The sequence below is a fragment of the Lepus europaeus genome, chromosome 7, assembly GCF_033115175.1.
Source record: "Lepus europaeus isolate LE1 chromosome 7, mLepTim1.pri, whole genome shotgun sequence".
In the NCBI taxonomy this organism is placed as follows: domain Eukaryota; kingdom Metazoa; phylum Chordata; class Mammalia; order Lagomorpha; family Leporidae; genus Lepus; species Lepus europaeus.
Genome location: NC_084833.1, coordinates 74,312,243 through 74,329,918, shown reverse-complemented (window position 1 = coordinate 74,329,918; position 17,676 = coordinate 74,312,243). Strand labels below are relative to the sequence as shown.

Genomic DNA, 17,676 nt, shown 5'->3' with positions numbered 1-17,676 from the left:
TCCACTGGAGCTTTATCTAGAGAAAATGAAATGAATCACCAAGGCAATAAATGGTTTCCTGAGTGGACCTCTGTTCACAGACAAAACTATTTATTCATGCAGGTGTTCAGTTGCATCTGTTACCGTGGTACAAGCAACATGCCCATCCAGTGCATTTTGTTCATCTAACAAGTATTTACAGAATACGTACCATGTGCTTGAAGTACTGGAAACTGGGCAATACAATGAGAAATTGTACTTTTAATTTAATTGAGAAAACAGTTAAATACAGAAATAATAGTGATGTGTGATAAGGAAGTATAAATAGGATGCTAAGGAAATGAGCACAGGGAAACATGAAGATATAGAGGGGCTTGGATGCAGGGTTTGCTAGGATAAACATCAGATAAGACTTTTCTAAGATAAGTGACAGTTAAGTTGATTTGCAGAATGGAGGGCACAATGGGTTGAGTAAAGTGTTTTTAGGCAAAGTCTCAGATGTGTGTGTGGCAGGGGAAAGGGAGGAAGGATGATTGCACATTTGAGGAAAGGAAGGTTCTTAGGTAGGATTCCAAACATTAATATTAAGAAATTAAGATATATGTTCTTTTTAAAGAAAACAATTTTTCTATCTATCATTAACACTTGTTCCAAATCTGTTTGTCCAGACTTCTCTCCCAATTCATCTCCCTGATTTGGGTTCTCTCCTGTTTTCTGCCAAATTCTCCTTTGCCCATTCTTCTATCTTACCAGTAAAAATAGTGATTCCCTTCACAAGCTGGATGATCTTCTCTGAAGTATAATTTTCTCCCTATCTCACGGAGCTGTTTTGAATATTCAGTGAAATAGGAAAGCATGTAGCATATTATCTCTTATGGGATAGGTGCACTGTTTTCTATTGGTATCCACAGATTCCCTGGCTTCCTATCGTTTTATGGTATCATTCACTTATATCTATTCTGTCAATGACTCTGGTTCTGATACCTGTCGTTCCATGCGAGTGTCTGCTTGGTGTCAGGTCTACTGATCAGAGATTAGAGGAAAGGGTTTGATGAATTGTGGAAAATCTATTTAGTGTCAGACCAGAAATACACCTACTTGTAGGGAAAGCTTAGCACAATCTGGCCCTTTTGTACAGAAAAGCAGGGAAAAGAGCCAAATGCAAAGAGATTCTATGACTATCTTAGTAACCTATGATTAACCATTGTAATAACACAAAAAAAAATCCTTGAAATGCTAACACCATTAATATAATAATTTTCCTTTCCTTTGAGTATTCCATTGACTTGCCAGAGTGATCAATCTAATACACAATCCCAATGGTATTATTCTCATGTAGAAGCTCTATAGTAGCATCCTAGTGAAGATGGGTAATTCTCCAGTATACAGTTAATTATTCCTTGGCATAGAACCTGAATTCTTTCTTGTCTTCTATCATTCTGCATTGTATTTTATACTCTAAGATAAACAGAGATTCATGTACCAGATCATGGTTTAAATCTATGCTACCTTCATTAAACTAATAGACACATTGGTCTTGCAGCTGTTGTCTGTTCTTTGGAGATCTCAACCATGTTCCTGCCTAGGGCACTTTTACTTGCCAGATGACTCTGTCCACCTACTGAATCTTACTTATCTTCCAAGTCTTACCTTACATGCTGTTTCCTTTACTAAAAGAGTAGATATTCTTGGTATACACAATCATATTATTCTATATTTCCACATATCCCGATTCACAATTACACATGATTTATTAATTAACTTTCTTCATGTCTCTTCACTAGACAAAGCTAAAGGAGGGAAAGTACTCTGTTTTTATTCAATATTATAAATGTAATATCTGAAACATTGAAGACACTGAAAATTGTAGCTAAAATTTCTCCTTCCAACCCATTGAAGTAAGATAGTCAACATTTTAAAGAAGTTTCATAGTGGAGATTCAAACGCAGGTCTTTTTTACTCTAATATCTGTGATCTTGTCTAATATCATTGTTTCCTAGATGAATCACATCAAGTTTATTATTTAATTGAAATGTACTGTTAATACTATATTCTGGATTTCAGTCTTTCTCAACATAAATATGTAACAATGCACACCTATATAATGCTCAATTTAACATTATTAAGAATTAGTTGTATTTTTGTAATTTTACAGACATTTATTCATGGCCTATCAAAGAAAAGATTTGGAAATAAAATAAAATTTCATTTTATTAACCATACCAATCATCTGTTAATACAATTGTAGTAAAGTGTTTTCCTGCCCAACCTTAGTATCAGGATATTATTTTAAAACATTAGTGCTTTTTGATTCTGTGAATAAAAGACTCACTCACTATGAAGAGCCATGAGTTTGAGAGGATTGTCCTCTAAAGACCTTTATGTAAATCTTATTTTATGAGAGAAATGTGGATTTGCAAAGGAAACAAGTGCAAATAAAATTTTGTAAATAAAATAATATTTAAATATTCATTGTGCTCAAACTTCAAAAAAACCACATATCTGCCTTTATAAAGTAACAAAGAAATCATCACTTTCTTTCACTGTTTACCCATTATTTCAACTGAATGTTTGTAGATAAGATTTTCTTAAAGCAGATTACCCATGATTACAACTGCCTGAAAGATCTGCCTCATTGAGTTTATGTATATTTCCCCAAAGGCAATTTGGGAATGTGCACTGGATCAAGATTCAGAAAATGTAGTCTCAGGTTTTCCATTGATTGTACTGGTAATATTTGTCAACTCAGTTTTCTCTTTATGAGCTTTATATTCTAAGTTTGAAATGAAGGTCATAATACTGGCTTATCAGTGCTTCTCGCACAGGATTTTTGTACAAGAGCAAATTAGTGTATATATTTGGAAAATGTAAAATACTATGCACACACACATATACACACATGTATATGGAGAATATGAGTGCGGTTATTGAAAAGAGGAAATCTTGGTGTAAACTGGAATCTTTTATTATCACTGTGTGGTGGAGAAAATAAGAGATATGTCCATATAGTGTTAGAATTAATTTTTTTAAAAAATTTTTTGACAGGCAGAGTGGACAGTGAGAGGGAGATACAGAGAGAAAGGTCTTCCTTTGCCGTTGGTTCACCCTCCAATGGCTGCCGCGGTTGGTGCTCTGCGGCCTGTGTACCGCGCTGATCCGATGGCAGGAGCCAGGTGCTTCTCCTGGTCTCCCATGGGGTGCAGGGCCCAAGCACTTGAGCCATCCTCCACTGCACTCCCGGCCACAGCAGAGAACTGGCCTGGAAGAGGGGCAACCGGGACAGAACCGGAGCCCCGATTGGGACTAGAACCCGGTGTGCCGGCGCCGCAAGGCGGAGGATTAACCTAGTGAGCCGCGGCGCCGGCCCAGAATTAATTTTATACTAATTATAGTGACACAGGCACACTGACATGTCTGAAGTCCCTCGGAAAATTGAGTATGAGGTAGTTGAACAGCAATGGGCATCCACCACAGAATTTTGCTTACAGTGGGCAGAACAGCATGGTGTTTTAACCACAGCCTTTTGAGTCACACAGATTCTTAGTGGAGTCCCACCTTAGCCAGTTATTATTTCTTGTTTTCTGGATGAAATTACTCAGTTTACTTAAATCTCAGTTTCCTAGTGGCCAGCAAATACGGATGTACTTTTTTATGAAGGGGAGAGATAACTTGCACTTTGCTTATGGCTTTGTCTAAATACTAACAGATATTGTGGATTTAAAAGGCTTCCATAGGCCCGCACCGTGGCTCAATAGGCTAATCCTCCTCCTGTGGCGCCAGCACACCGGGTTCTAGTCCCGGTCGGGGTGCCAGATTCTGTCCTGGTTGCTCCTCTTCTAGTCCAGCTCTCTGCTGTGGCCCGGGAGGGCAGTGGAAGATGGCCCAAGTCCTTGGGCCCTGTACCCGCATAGGAGACCAGGAGAAGCACCTGGCTCCTGGCTTCAGATCAGTGTGGTGCGCCGGCCACAGCTCGCCGGCTGCAGTGGCCATTGAGGGGCGAACCTTTCTCCCTGTCTCTCTCTCACTATCCACTCTGCCTGTGAAATAAAATAAAATAAAATTAAAAAAAAGGCTTCCATAGCTTTGGCAGCTCATGTCAAGAGCCTTGGGTAATCACTGACTTCATACATAAGGGTGTTATTAAATTAACAATAAGAGTCACTGTGTACTTACTTCCCATGGAGGACTTCTGTCCTCAATGAGTTATTATATTATGAGAATTAACTGTAAAACTTGTTCTCGGGCTTTTTTTGTGCATGTTTGTGCAAATCATTGAAATCTTTACTTAGTATAGAGTTGGTGTTCTGTGTACAAAGTTAATTGAAAATGAATCTTAATGGAGAATGGGACTGGAATTGGGAGAGGGAGAAGGAGGTGAGGTAGGAGTAGGGGTGGGAGGGCAGATATGGTGGGAAGAATAACTGTATTTCCAAAGTTGTACTTATGAAATTTTACTAATTAAATAAAGGTTTCTTTGGGGAAAACTCATACTTATCCCCTCAATAAGTACTCCAAAGAGTTGTTGTGAAGATTAATTTTTATATTCATTATCTCCATAGATTTTTACTGAGTGTACACTATGTGTCAGGCATTATTCTGGACAATGGAGAAAATAGTAGTGAAAAAATTAGACAGAGTCAGGGCTGGTACTGAGGCAGATTAGGTTAAGCCATGGTATGCAGCACCAGCATCACATATGGGCTTCAGTTTGAGTCCTAGTTGCTCCACTTCAGATCCAGCTGCCAGCTAATGCTCCTGGGAAAGCAGCAGAAGATGGCCCAAATGCTTGTACCCTGCACCTATGTGCAAGACCCGCATGAAGCTCTTGGCTTCAGCCTGGCCCAGCCCTGGTCGTTGTAGCCTTTAGGAAGTGAACCAGCAGATGGAAGATTCTCTGTCTCTGTCTTTCTCTTTCTCTCTACCTGTCTTGCTATTAACTCTGACTTTCAAATTAATAAAATAAATATTTTTTAAAAAAGTTAATGTCCTTGACACCATAGAACTTTCAATATAGAGTGAAAAAACAGATTATTAATGGACACACATAAAGTACATATAACTCAAATAGAAGTAACTAGTATATTTTTTCCAAAGTAGATAAATGGAATATGGAATGATGAGTAAGTAAATAGAGGCAAAGGGCTACTTCAAAGGATGTGAAATGGAATTTTAAAAGACCAGTTGTGTTAAGATCTTGCCAAGGAACATCCCACATGGAGAGAGAGCCAGTGCAAATATGCACATAGAGCTTCATGTAGCAACTGCAAATATATGCTTGTAATAAATAGTAGGTGCAGATGTTTCTGTTCCTCTTTGTCCTATTCCTCTTCCATTTCCTCTGTTCTGGGAATGTGACAGTTAAGTATAGATTTCATACTGAGATTCTTAAGTTACCATTCTAAGTGACAAATTTCTATTTATACAGTCCTCTTGATGGGGATTTCTTCTGGCATCAGTGAACCATATCTCCCAGAATTATAGGTGTTTATTGGCAAGAGACAGATCTCAAATGTTTTAACCATTTTGTCTATTGTGTATTTGAAATTGACACTAGATTTGAAATCTTATGAAAATAACTCCACCTCTCATACCTCTATTTTAATACTCCTACTCACTTATATCCACTTCTTTGCAGCTAAATTATTCAGTACTTTAACTAACATTTTAAAAAACAACAGTTTTTGTGATAAGTTGGTATAACAGTAAACGAATAAATTCTTAGAATATGGAAATTTGTTTATCCATTGAGTTAACTTAAGTCAACAATTCCAGGAAAATATATACTCTCTGGAGTCCTTCCAAGCATAGGCATTCTCCTTCTGTATTCTCTGCTCAGAGGATAGTATGTGACTTATCTCAGTTGTCATGGTTAAGAAAGTTAAGATTGTTCTTAATTCTGTTTTTCCCTAAATCTCAAACAACTCCAGTTCCTATTCAGTTTCCTATAATCCATCCTTTATTTACCATTCATACTAATAATGGTCTTTTTTCAGATTTTAACTGATTCTTATCTGATTTTCTGCAATAAAGTCTTCATTAATCATCTACTTTCCCTAACCTCCCACCCCTGTACATTTTCCCTGTTAGCTGGGACTTTCCTTAAAAAATGCACATGTGTGTGTGTGTGTATACATTTGCATGTGTGTTGCAGGTCAGATTAAAATCCTTCAGGTGTTGTCTGTTCCCTACTGCCCTCATATTCAAAGCTGGTGTGTTCACCAGTTATGGTGGTATCCCCTCAAAGACTGTTAAAAATGTAGAACCTCAGGCTGCATGCCAAAATTACTGAATTGGAATCAGGATCTTAATAAGATTCTTATTTATTTTAGGCCGGCGCCGCGGCTCACTAGGCTAATCCTCCACCTTGCGGCGCCGGCACACCGGGTTCTAGTCCTGGTCGGGGCACCGATCCTGTCCTGGTTGCCCCGCTTCCAGGCCAGCTCTCTGCTGTGGCCAGGGAGTGCAGTGGAGGATGGCCCAAGTCCTTGGGCCCTGCACCCCATGGGAGACCAGGAGAAGCACCTGGCTCCTGCCATCGGATCAGCGCGGTGCGCCGGCTGCAGCGCGCCTACCGTGGCGGCCATTGGAGGGTGAACCAACGGCAAAAAGGAAGACCTTTCTCTCTGTCTCTCTCTCACTGTCCACTCTGCCTGTCAAAAAAAAAAAAAAAAGATTCTTATTTATTTTGTATCTCTAGTTGATTTTATGCACTAAAGTTTGAGAAGCAGTGCCCCAGGATGAAGTCTGCATTGCTTAGTCTGGAATACAAGACCTTCTACAGTGTAGTCCTTGTCTAATTTTTCTGTCTTAGATCCCACTATACTTCATGCTTTAGTCAACTATTGAAAGTTATATATATTTGGTTCCTTCAAACAATGTAAATTCAATTCTCTTACTTATTTTTACCTTCTTTTCTTTATGTCCAGAATGCCTCTCAGCTACCTATCATTACGACTTCCTTATTATACTTCTTCTTAACCTTTATGACTTAGTTCAATGCAAAGTCCTCTGAAGTGCTTTTGTTGATACTATGCTATTGGACTTAGACAGTTGTGCTTCACTAGCTCAATGTAGTTTATGTATCTTTGTAACACCTTTACCTGTCTGTTCAATTAGTCTTTACATGTGCCTATCTCTTGTTGGAATGTAAACCCTATGAGGACTACATGTCACATATGTATACATATAATGATATTTGTGCATTTAGATACACATGTTTAAGCATGTACACACATATATGTACATGCATACATGCACATTCATGTACGTATAAGGTATATTTCACAATATGTATGTGCTACCAAAGTGAGCACAAGGCATATTTCACAATAAATAATGAATCTTTGCACTCTCATGGATAGACTATTCAGTTGAGAGATAGGCAAAATGATGAACTTATCTGTGAATAGTTAGCAGACCTAAAGAGAGACTTTGAAATGTCATATTAATTTAAGAGTCATCAACTGGAAATCATTATACTTCTTGAAATAATCCATTCCCAAAAAGACAAATGCCATATATTTTCCTGATATGTGGTAACTAATAGAGTACCAAAAGTGTAAGGTATAGTAGTGAAATTAACATTTTAGATCTGATGATTGCTTACAGTCCTTGTCTCGACTGTTGAGGAAAAACATTTTCTCCTTCTTACTATTTGTTGAACTCTCTACTTAGTGTGGGGATTATCTAATGAGTATAAAGTAAACTGGAAGTGGATCACTGTAACAATTAAGAGAAAGAATAAGAGAGGAAGGAGGAGGAAGGGTGAGAAGGGGAGGGTAAGGTGAGAAGTATCACTATGTTCTTAAATTGGTATATATAAATACATGAAATTTTTATACCTTAAAACAAAAAATTAGAATCAACAAAAGTTATATATAATTTCTGTTGACAAGGAAAAATAACAAAAACACAAAGTCCTCATAAAGACAAACAAAAAGTCAACAGAAACATATACACGATAAGCCAATTTATCATGATCATAATTTAAATTGCTAAAATTAAAATATAAAATACATAAAAGTAAATTGCTGATTTTAGTTAAAATAAGAGCTAAAGTAGTCATATCAACTTTCCAATTTGATCAAAGAATGTCAATTCGTGTCCACTTAACTTCTCAGTGACTTAATGTATCATGACATTTAACCTTGTTTTGTGGAAAATTTGATTTTATAGTATACATATATTTAATTTACATACATTATAAAGAAATAATTTCTATTATTTAATTTATAATAACTGTAAACACAAAAGATTATAAAAAAGTTATGTAATAAAAAACTTGAAATGACTTTATTTTCCTAAATCATCAGGTCATGAAGGAACTAGATAAATAATATATTATTTTTATTGTTAAAGCAGGATACATTATGTTGCACTCAGCTTTCAGGTTATATGCTTGTCTAGGAAGAGGTTCTTTACAATTCTGCTATTTTTGATTTTTACATTAGTTTGCATTTCAGAGAACAAAGTGTATCAGTGCCATTGAAAGGTTTTACCTAGAGCAACCTCTCAAAGGAACTTAAAATTATCATGATTATTAGTTGGAATTTGTCCAAGTAGCCACAAACACCACCAGCACTATGCAAAAGGGGTCTGGGATGGTTGTTGGGTTATTCTGTGATTAAGATCTGAGTTAAAGGTTTTAGGGACTTTCAAATTTTCCTTTAAAACTATGCTAAGAAATCTAGATAGAAATGACTCTGAATAATTAAATAAAGCACTTTCCCCAGCAGCAGTGTAGTCAGCAATAAAGATTCCCCTTGAAGACCAATCATGGTAAAAAAAAAAAAAAAAGAATACCCAACAGTCAAATTTCAAGATAATCATTACCATTTATAATCCACATCAACAGAATTTTAGTATGAATATGGAAACAGTTCATAAAGTATAAAATATTTTAGCTTACCTCTCGTATTTCATGCTTTTACAGAGAGTTACATGATATTTCATGTTCTATTTATGAAATCCCACAGTAAAATATAATGTATTTGTTTCAAATAGTGTTTTAATTGGAAAATTGGAAATAGATTTGAATATTCTTGATGATAAAAAGATTTGAAAACCATTTACAGTAGACACCATAAATAAGGGGCCTGGCATTGTGGCATAATGGGTTATGCCACTGCCAGCATCCCCTATATGCATCCGTTCAAGTCCAATCCAGCTGCCTGCTAATGTGCCTGGGAAAACAGCACAAGATGGCCTGAGTACTTGGGCCCCTGCACCCACATGGAAGACCAGAATTAATCTCCTGGCTCCTGGCTTTAGCCTGGCACATCCCCAGCCTTTGAGGCTGTTTGGGGAATGAACCAGCGGGTGGAAGCGTTCTCTCTTTCTCTCTCATTTCCTTCCCTTTATAACCTTGCCTTTCAAATAAAGATAAATCTTAAAAGAAACCATAAATTAAAATGTAAATTTTTAGCAAAATAAATTCTCCTTTCCTTGGTCTTTGTTATGAATCTCCTAGGATTTCGAGCTGTAATGTTTTCTTGCTAGTCCTTTAAAATAAAACTGTCCTGAATTAATACACATGTAATTTACTCAGCAATCTAAAGTTCTATTTAAATCAAGGACAGATCTAATTGCTAGTTCTTCCTGGCTGACTGCTTGATGTTTGCTATGGTACCTGATCTAAAAAAGTTTGTACATTCTTTCATTGATTAACACTTGTCCAAAAATACATATTCATAGATGTCAGGAAGACAGGGCACATACACAAGTAACATCTATTTACTCCTTGTTTAAGTTACATTTTGCCAGAATTTTAAGTATCTGAGAAAATTCTCTGATAAGAGAAGATTCTAAATTGGTGACTGTGGTGGTGACATTTCATGTGTAGTTATTTTTCAGAAAAGCACTGTCCAGTATATATGCATTTTTTGAAATTTAAGAAGATGATAAGAACAAATTGATAGGACTTGCATATTTAATAGGTTGTAATTATGTCTTATCAAAAGCTTGACTTTTTAAATTCTTTATTCTTTGGAAATATGGTAATTGTCACCTTTTCCATGTAGTTAATTATAAATTTTGGGAGGAATTACGTTTGCTAAATCTCTTCACTTTTTTTCTTTGTCTCTATGGTAGCAGTGAGAATAATACTGAATTGCTTTTAACTTACTTCTTTCCTCAAAAGATCGATCTTATTTTAAGGGACCTGAAATTTAAAATAGTTTTTATATTACCTGCTAATTTGTTATTCCAAGAAAGCTTTTGCACAGATCAATTTCAAATGTTTTGTGGGGGGAAAATAGCTTACTTTAGAAGTCATACTCTTTCCTGTGTTTCCATAGGACTTTGTGATTTCTGATGCAATAGATAAGATATGCCAATGAGAGTATTCACTGACTGCAGTGGTAGATAGTATCCAAACTTTCTTTCTTACAAGGAAAAACACATAATTTTAGCCTGTTTATCCTTTCTTATCTTGTTTTAATGTGCCATGATAGGATGCAAATATTAATTACATTTAAAGTACTTTACTAAACTATGTTTCTTAATCTTATACTTAGAAACTAAAATTAGTCCATTGAATCCAACTATGGGTAGTAATAATTCAACTTTGGAGATTTGTATAGCTTCAGAGAATATTGGAACTTGTTTCTCCAAAATGCTGAAATACCATATGATATTTCTTAGCAATATTTACAGATTCATGTTTTCAAGTGTGCTATCCCAAACTGCAACCAATTATTTCTTTTTCAATTTATTTATTTATTTGAGAGGCAAAGTTACAGACAGGGAGAGGGAGAGGGAGAGGGAGAGGGAGAGGGAGAGAGAGAGAGAGAGATCTTCCATCTGCTGGTTCACTCCCCAAATGTCCACAATAGCCAGAGCTGGGCTGATCTGAAGCCAGGAGCCAGGAGCTTCTTCTGGATCTCCCACATGGGTGCAGAGACCCAAGCACTTGGACCATCTTCTACTGATTTCTCAGGCTGTTAGCAGGGTGCTGAATCAGAAGTGGAGCAACTGGTTATCGAACTGGGGCCCATATGGGATGCAGCACCACAGGCAGAAGTTTAACCTACTACGCCACAGCTCTGGCCCCTGCAAGTCAATTCTGACTCCCAAATTGGATTGTCTTAAAATTGCTGCAATATATCACTCATTCTATCTTTTCTATAGATTAATTGATGATAAATTACAGAGTTGTGATATAAAGTTCTTGACACTTGCTAAGTTCTTTCTTAATTTTTTCTCATCTAATTTTCATTATAACCTTATTAGGTAAATCTCTATTTTATACTCAGTAGTGAGAATATAGGCTCAGAGAGGCTAACTAGCACAGGAGAAAGATCCAGGATTATTAAGATAAATATTAAGATTATGAAATTTATATATTTATCTTACCATCAATACAGTATATACAAGTTGTAGGCTAAGTGTATTACATGTGTTATATTGTATAATTCTTATGATAGTCTTTTTTAAAAGATTTATTTTATTTATTTGAAAGAGTTACAGAGAGGCAGAGGCAGAGAAAGAGCAAGAGAGAGAGAGGTCTTCCATCCATTGGTTCATTCTCCAAATGCCACAATGACTGGAGGTGGGGCTGATCCAAAGACAGGAGCCAGTAGCTTCATCCAGGTCTCCTATGTGGGTGCAGGGACCCAAAGATCATCCTCTGCTGCCTTCTCAGGCACATCAGCAGGAAGCTGGATCAGAAGTGGAGCAGCAGGGATTCTATGCACTAATTAGCCATAGGCTGTGGTCTGCTAACCTAGGCAAGTATCTTCATGGAGAGACAGGGAATTTTCAAAAGCATGAGGATGACTCAGCAACATCATCAATGCCCACTGAAAACTCCTTGTTCTCAGCATCCTATAGAGGATAGGTCAGCAATATTTTCTTCATTTACAGAAAAGGCAAATGCATGACTGCCCAGAATGGTTTCAGTGTTTGTAAGGATTTCCTTAAAAACAAATTAGGCCATTTATTATAAACAACTTTCGAAAAGGAAGAAAATGAAAGGATAAGTCCAGGAATGGATGAAGTCATGTATTGAGGAACCTGAGGAATTATGTCCCAAATTGAATGAAAAAAGCACTAACCATGACTATGTTTTGCAATTGTAATCAATACATTGAACAAGGAGGACTCATGGAATGTAATAATAGAACCTGCTTTATTTATGGTTACCCATTGCTTGCTTAAAATGACTTAGTTTCCGGCGCTGCGGCTCACTAGGCTAATTTTCTGCCTGTGGCACAGGCATCCCGGGTTCTAGTCCTGGTTAGGACGCCGGTTCTGTCCCGGTTGCTCCTCTTCCAGGCCAGCTCTCTGCTATGGCCCAGGAAGGCAGTGGAGGATGGCCCAAGTGCTTGGGCCCTGCACCCACATGGGAGACCAGGAGGAAGCACCTGGCTCCTGGCTTCAGATCGGTGCTGCAGTGGCCTCTGTAGCACTGTAGCGGCCATTTACGGGGTGAACCAATGGAAGGAAGACCTTTCTCTCTGTCTCTCTCTCTCACTGTCTAACTCTGCCTGTAAAAAAAAAAAAAAGAAAGAAAGAAAGAAAGAAAGAAAGAAAGAAAGAAAGAAAGAAAGAAATGACTTAGTGTCCATAAGTAGTCCTTAGCCTACATTCTTAGTGAAAATTCTGGTAATCCAATAACTTTCCATAATTTTCCAGTCATTTCAAGGGATTAAAAAACCATACAATCACTTTAAATCACAAATATAGTCTTGGATTAGCAACTTATATTATCCTGTTCCAATATTAATCACAATCATGAACACGTTGAAAATAGATTGTCTCTTTCCTACTATGGGAGTTTCAGATAAGATATCTGCTTTAGGGGTAGGGGCTCCTATAGTCTTCTTTTTTCTTCTTCCCTGTTTACTAGTTGGTTGTTGATCCTTCCAAGTTTGGAGCATGAGAGGCAAATAAAAGGAGAACTGAAAGTTTCTACAGAACTGAAGTTGTCATACTTTTGCCCTCTGAATCTGACTTATAATGATAATAATAATAAAAACAAAAATAGAATACTGCTGACACTTATATAGTGCTGATTATTTATAGATTTTTTTTCTGTGTGCTTTACTTATATTAACTCATTTCATCTTCATAACTGAGGCAAAGAGAAGTTAAGCAATTGGCTCAGGGACACCTAGCTATGGTGGATTTGAGATTTTATCAAGGCAATCATGTATTAGACTTTCTCTCTTAAAGACACTTGTGAGTCTTTGGAAATTTCTTCTTCTGGGCTCCTCTTACTAAATCTCCTATGATGTGGATGATGCATTTCTTTAGCCTTAGGGTTTACAACAGTCTGCCCTTCAGAACACGTTATCATAAAAATGTGACATGCATCATATAGTTCCAGAATGTGTCTTTTGCCTTTAAAAACTGATTATTCAGGCTGACCCAGATGAAGCTGTCTTTCCTGATTCAATAAACAATTTGCTGTGCTGTCTGTTTGGTTAAGCTTCTCAGGTAGGAGGAAGATTTTAGTATATTGGCCTCACAAACCAAAGGAAGTTACTTACACCAAACCTAGGTTCAGTTCCACTGATGCTCTATTACCAGTTGTGAAAAGTGAATCCCCTCAAATGCTCTCCAAAGAAATTCTCCCTTTTTTAACTCACCTATGATCCAACCCTTGCATATCTTCATTTTCAATAAGGTTCAGAGTCCTGAAACTTAATAATTTCCCTTGAAAATTACAGTGCTACATAGCATCTGCTTTGGAATCTCATTTTAACATATTTTTGATGGCTTAGGACTTCCAGTGTAACATCCTATGCATACAATGAAATTACATTGAAAAGTCTGCATAAAAGATTACTTTGGTGTAAAACCCTTTGAAATCCATTTATGCTGTTTTCATACTATACACTTCCACGGACTTTTCAAAAACTCTTTGTATTTCTACCTATATTATACTTTTGTACCTGTCAAAATTTGATTTCCTGTTTTTTTTAAAAATCATCCTCTGAAATTATATATTTTGATGTCAAATAAGGAAATAATTTTAAAGAAAAAACTGTGTTTTGTCTAAATAAATTAGTTAGTTATACACAATCATTCTTTCCTCTCAGTCGTGGGTTACTAAGGCCCAGAACTGAAGTATTTCTTAATCAAGATCACTAATGTTTTGATTAAGAACTATCAGGTAGTACATGGTGCTTCTTTAGTCTTTAAAGCCTTCCTCTTATTCTTTAATATCCTGAAAGCATTACTGAAAAACTGAAGTTTCTCCCCTATTAAACTCTTCTTGACTCACCTTGTTAGAGTTCAGGATTTCCCTTTTGGCCTCAATTTCTCTGTGCATTTTTCCTAACTCTTGTTTAACCCTTATGTCTGCTTCTCAAGAATGTGTAAGATAAATCTTTTTTTTTTATCATGTCCCATTTTATTTGTTTCATATCAGTACTATTCTTTTTTTTTTTTTTTTTTGACAGGCAGAGTGGACAGTGAGAGAGAGAGATAGAGAGAAAGGTCTTCCTTTTTGCCATTGGTTCACCCTCCAATGGCCGCCGCGGTTGGCGCGCTGCGGCCTGCGCACTGAGCTGATCTGATGGCAGGAGCCAGGTGCTTCTCCTGGTCTCCCATGGGGTGCAGAGCCCAAGCACTTCTATCATAAATATTTGCTTAGAGAATTGAGTTGGCTCCTGAGGAAATTCTAATGCCTCCATTTAAATTTTTGCATAAGAATTAACCTATAGGTAGTCTCCTCTCTAGGGTGTCCTTTACCCTAGTATTCATGTCAGTCTGATTGCCTTTTCTAAAGGATGGGGATTGTGCCAAGAAGGGGGTACCACCAAATATGGCATGCCACAATGTACACACTGAAGGCTTTTTTTTTTTTAAAAAAAAGATACTAGAAAAGAAAAATGAAGACATAGCAAAACAGAAAACTTTAAAAACCCATTTACTTCACCTACTGTAGTAATCTTGACCCATGTTCAATCATGTGTTTGTTAAGTAGAGTGAATTGTTAGATAAACCATGAAGTTGAGGTCTCCAATAGTCACACTCTAGTGGAAGGCTCTTTTGAATTCCTCCGATATAGTGGTTCATAATCTTTGCCATTGCTCAAATTCACAGGGCGAATAGCCTTTTCTCCTGGTATTCTTCATGCCCCAACATGACTCATCAGTAGATCAGAATGATAGAGGCTATCAATTGTAGGGTGTATCCTTTGGTAGAAGCAGAATATTAAATTCTCCAAAGGATTATAAAATTTGGAAAAGATTGATGAGTAAATTTGGTTCTTCCTCTCCCCACATGGAATCATGGATCTAACATAACCCTCTTATTTTACAAATGAGAAAATTGAGGTTTAATGTGTAAAAGTAACTCTCCCATATTTCAAAAATAGATTGATGGGAACACTATACTAAAATCCAAGGCCTTAACTTCTATTCTGATCTTATTTTTGTTCTGACCAAACACTGTGTATTAAACAATAATTATGTTTACATGACATCTGTCTTTAGAGTAAACCTTTTTATTTGGTCCTGTGTAATCAAATTTTTAACTTACTTGGCTAAAACACTCATGAGAAGGCCTTACTGTCAACATTTGAGTTCTAATGGAATGAGATATACTTACATAGATTTCTACCCTTTTTTGCATCCTGTGCTGTATCTATAGAAGTTCAAAAACACCTTATTTGTTCTTGCAATATGTTACGGATATTTATATTCCTCCACTTAAGCACAGATCACTTATTTACTGATTTTTCCTCTTTACTTTGTGCTTCATGAAGATTTACACCATCTATACATGAAACAAGCCTCTTATTATCACTACTGACATTACAAGTAATTGTGAATTATTCTAAAGGAAATATTCCTCATTTTTAACATTTTGTTATTAGTTTTCATAATTAGACATCATAATAACTAGAATTTTTTTCTTTTTTTTTCATTTATTAAACTTTTATTTAATGAATACAAATTTCCAAAGTACAGCTTATGGGTTACAATGGCTTCCCCCCTCCCATAACTTCCCTCCCGCCCGCAACCCTCCCCTTTCCCACTCCCTCTCCCCTTCCATTCACATCAAGATTCATTTTCAATTCTCTTTATATACAGAAGATCAGTTTAGTATATATTAGGTAAAGATTTCAACAGTTTGCCCCCATATAGCAACACGAAATGAAAAAAATACTGTTGGAGTACTAGTTATAGCATTAAATAACATTGTACAGCACATTAAAGACAGAGATCCTACATAATATTTTTTTAAAAAAATTAATTTTCTATGCCATTTCCAATTTAACACCAGGTTTTTTTTTTTCATTTCCAATTCTCTTTATATGCAGAAGATCGATTCAATATATAATTAGTAAAGATCTCATCAGTTTGTACCCACACAGAGACACAAAGTGTAAAAATACTGTTTCAGTACTAAATAACTAGAATTTTAACAATGCTTTCAAGTTTCTAATGTTTAACCTGCATGTAGATAAGTTGCATTTATTGATTTGGCTTAAATTATGAAAATTGTGAAAACAAATATTCTTATTACTTCATGTGTGTTTATTATTAGCAACCTTGCAACTGGTGGTAATGATTTGAGGTGAATTGGTATCTATCATCCAATAACATTCCTGTGAATTTGACCAGATGTGACTACCATGAGTACCTTGTAGCTATATGGTATGGCCAAACTTAACTTGAGGTTGTGGTCATCTGACAGCAGTCAAGTATACCTGTGTACCCAGTTGGTGCTGCATGTCATATTTCAATTTAAACAAGAAAACTTAGCATGGAGATTGATGATTTAAATTTATTTTCATGCTGACTTTATCCATAATCATTCATATGGCACTCTAGGGCTTAGTGATATAAATAGATCACCAAAATAAACATTATTCTACAAAGCTTATAAATCACACACACACACACACACACAATCTTAGCATGATAGGTATGCTGAACTCAGCATTTTATTTCACTAAATCAGAAATGTTGGGTTTATTGATAAGATTAAATCAGATAGAATGATGATATGCCTTAAGCCTCATTAAACAGATACAAAAAAAAAAAAAAAATACCAGGGCAGCTTCCTGTATAGTCAAGAACATATATGGGTATCAGATTCAACCAAGTTCCTGCTGAAATCCTGCTTTTGAGTAGGGTGACTTTTAGGAAGTTGCTTAACTTCTCTAACCCTTAGTTTTATCCCCTGTAAAATGGTCATAATAATACTCTGTCCATGTTTGTTGTGTGAACTGATGATAATGTAATGTGTCTGGAACATTTCCTAACATACTTAGTAGCTGAATAAATCACAGTTGTGGTATTTGTGATGATTACTAACATTGTTAATATGCCTTTATTATTGCTGAGTGTACAATGAGAAAATAAAAGATAAAAGATGTTTTATTAGAATCCCCTGTATTGATATAACTAATCAATTCTCATCATTACGAGAAGGATGGACATATATTGTTGGTTAAAGGGAATCACTTTTCTCTTTTTAAAAGACCAATTAGACATGAATTTACAGGAATTACAACAGAAGAATAGGTTAATTAGAGATACATTTCTCATGTAGAAAGAAGTGCCTGGCAAATGGCTTAGAGCGTCATACCTCTGGCCCCTTATATAAACTATTTCATTTCTCTTTGCAGTTTCCGAGGTGACAGGAAAGGTCTCTAAGATATTTCCTTTTAAGCTCCATGTTTTGGAGTTCTGTAAAATGCCCTAAAGAGAATTACCACCCCTAGTTTATAGTTGAGAA

General features: G+C 36.2%; 1 protein-coding gene across 1 annotated transcript in view; it reads left to right on the top strand.

Moving 5' to 3' along the window:
- The window catches only part of DLG2 (discs large MAGUK scaffold protein 2), a 2,175,716-nt gene that overhangs the window by 410,427 nt on the left and 1,747,613 nt on the right, over positions 1-17,676 (top strand). The window lies entirely within an intron of this gene.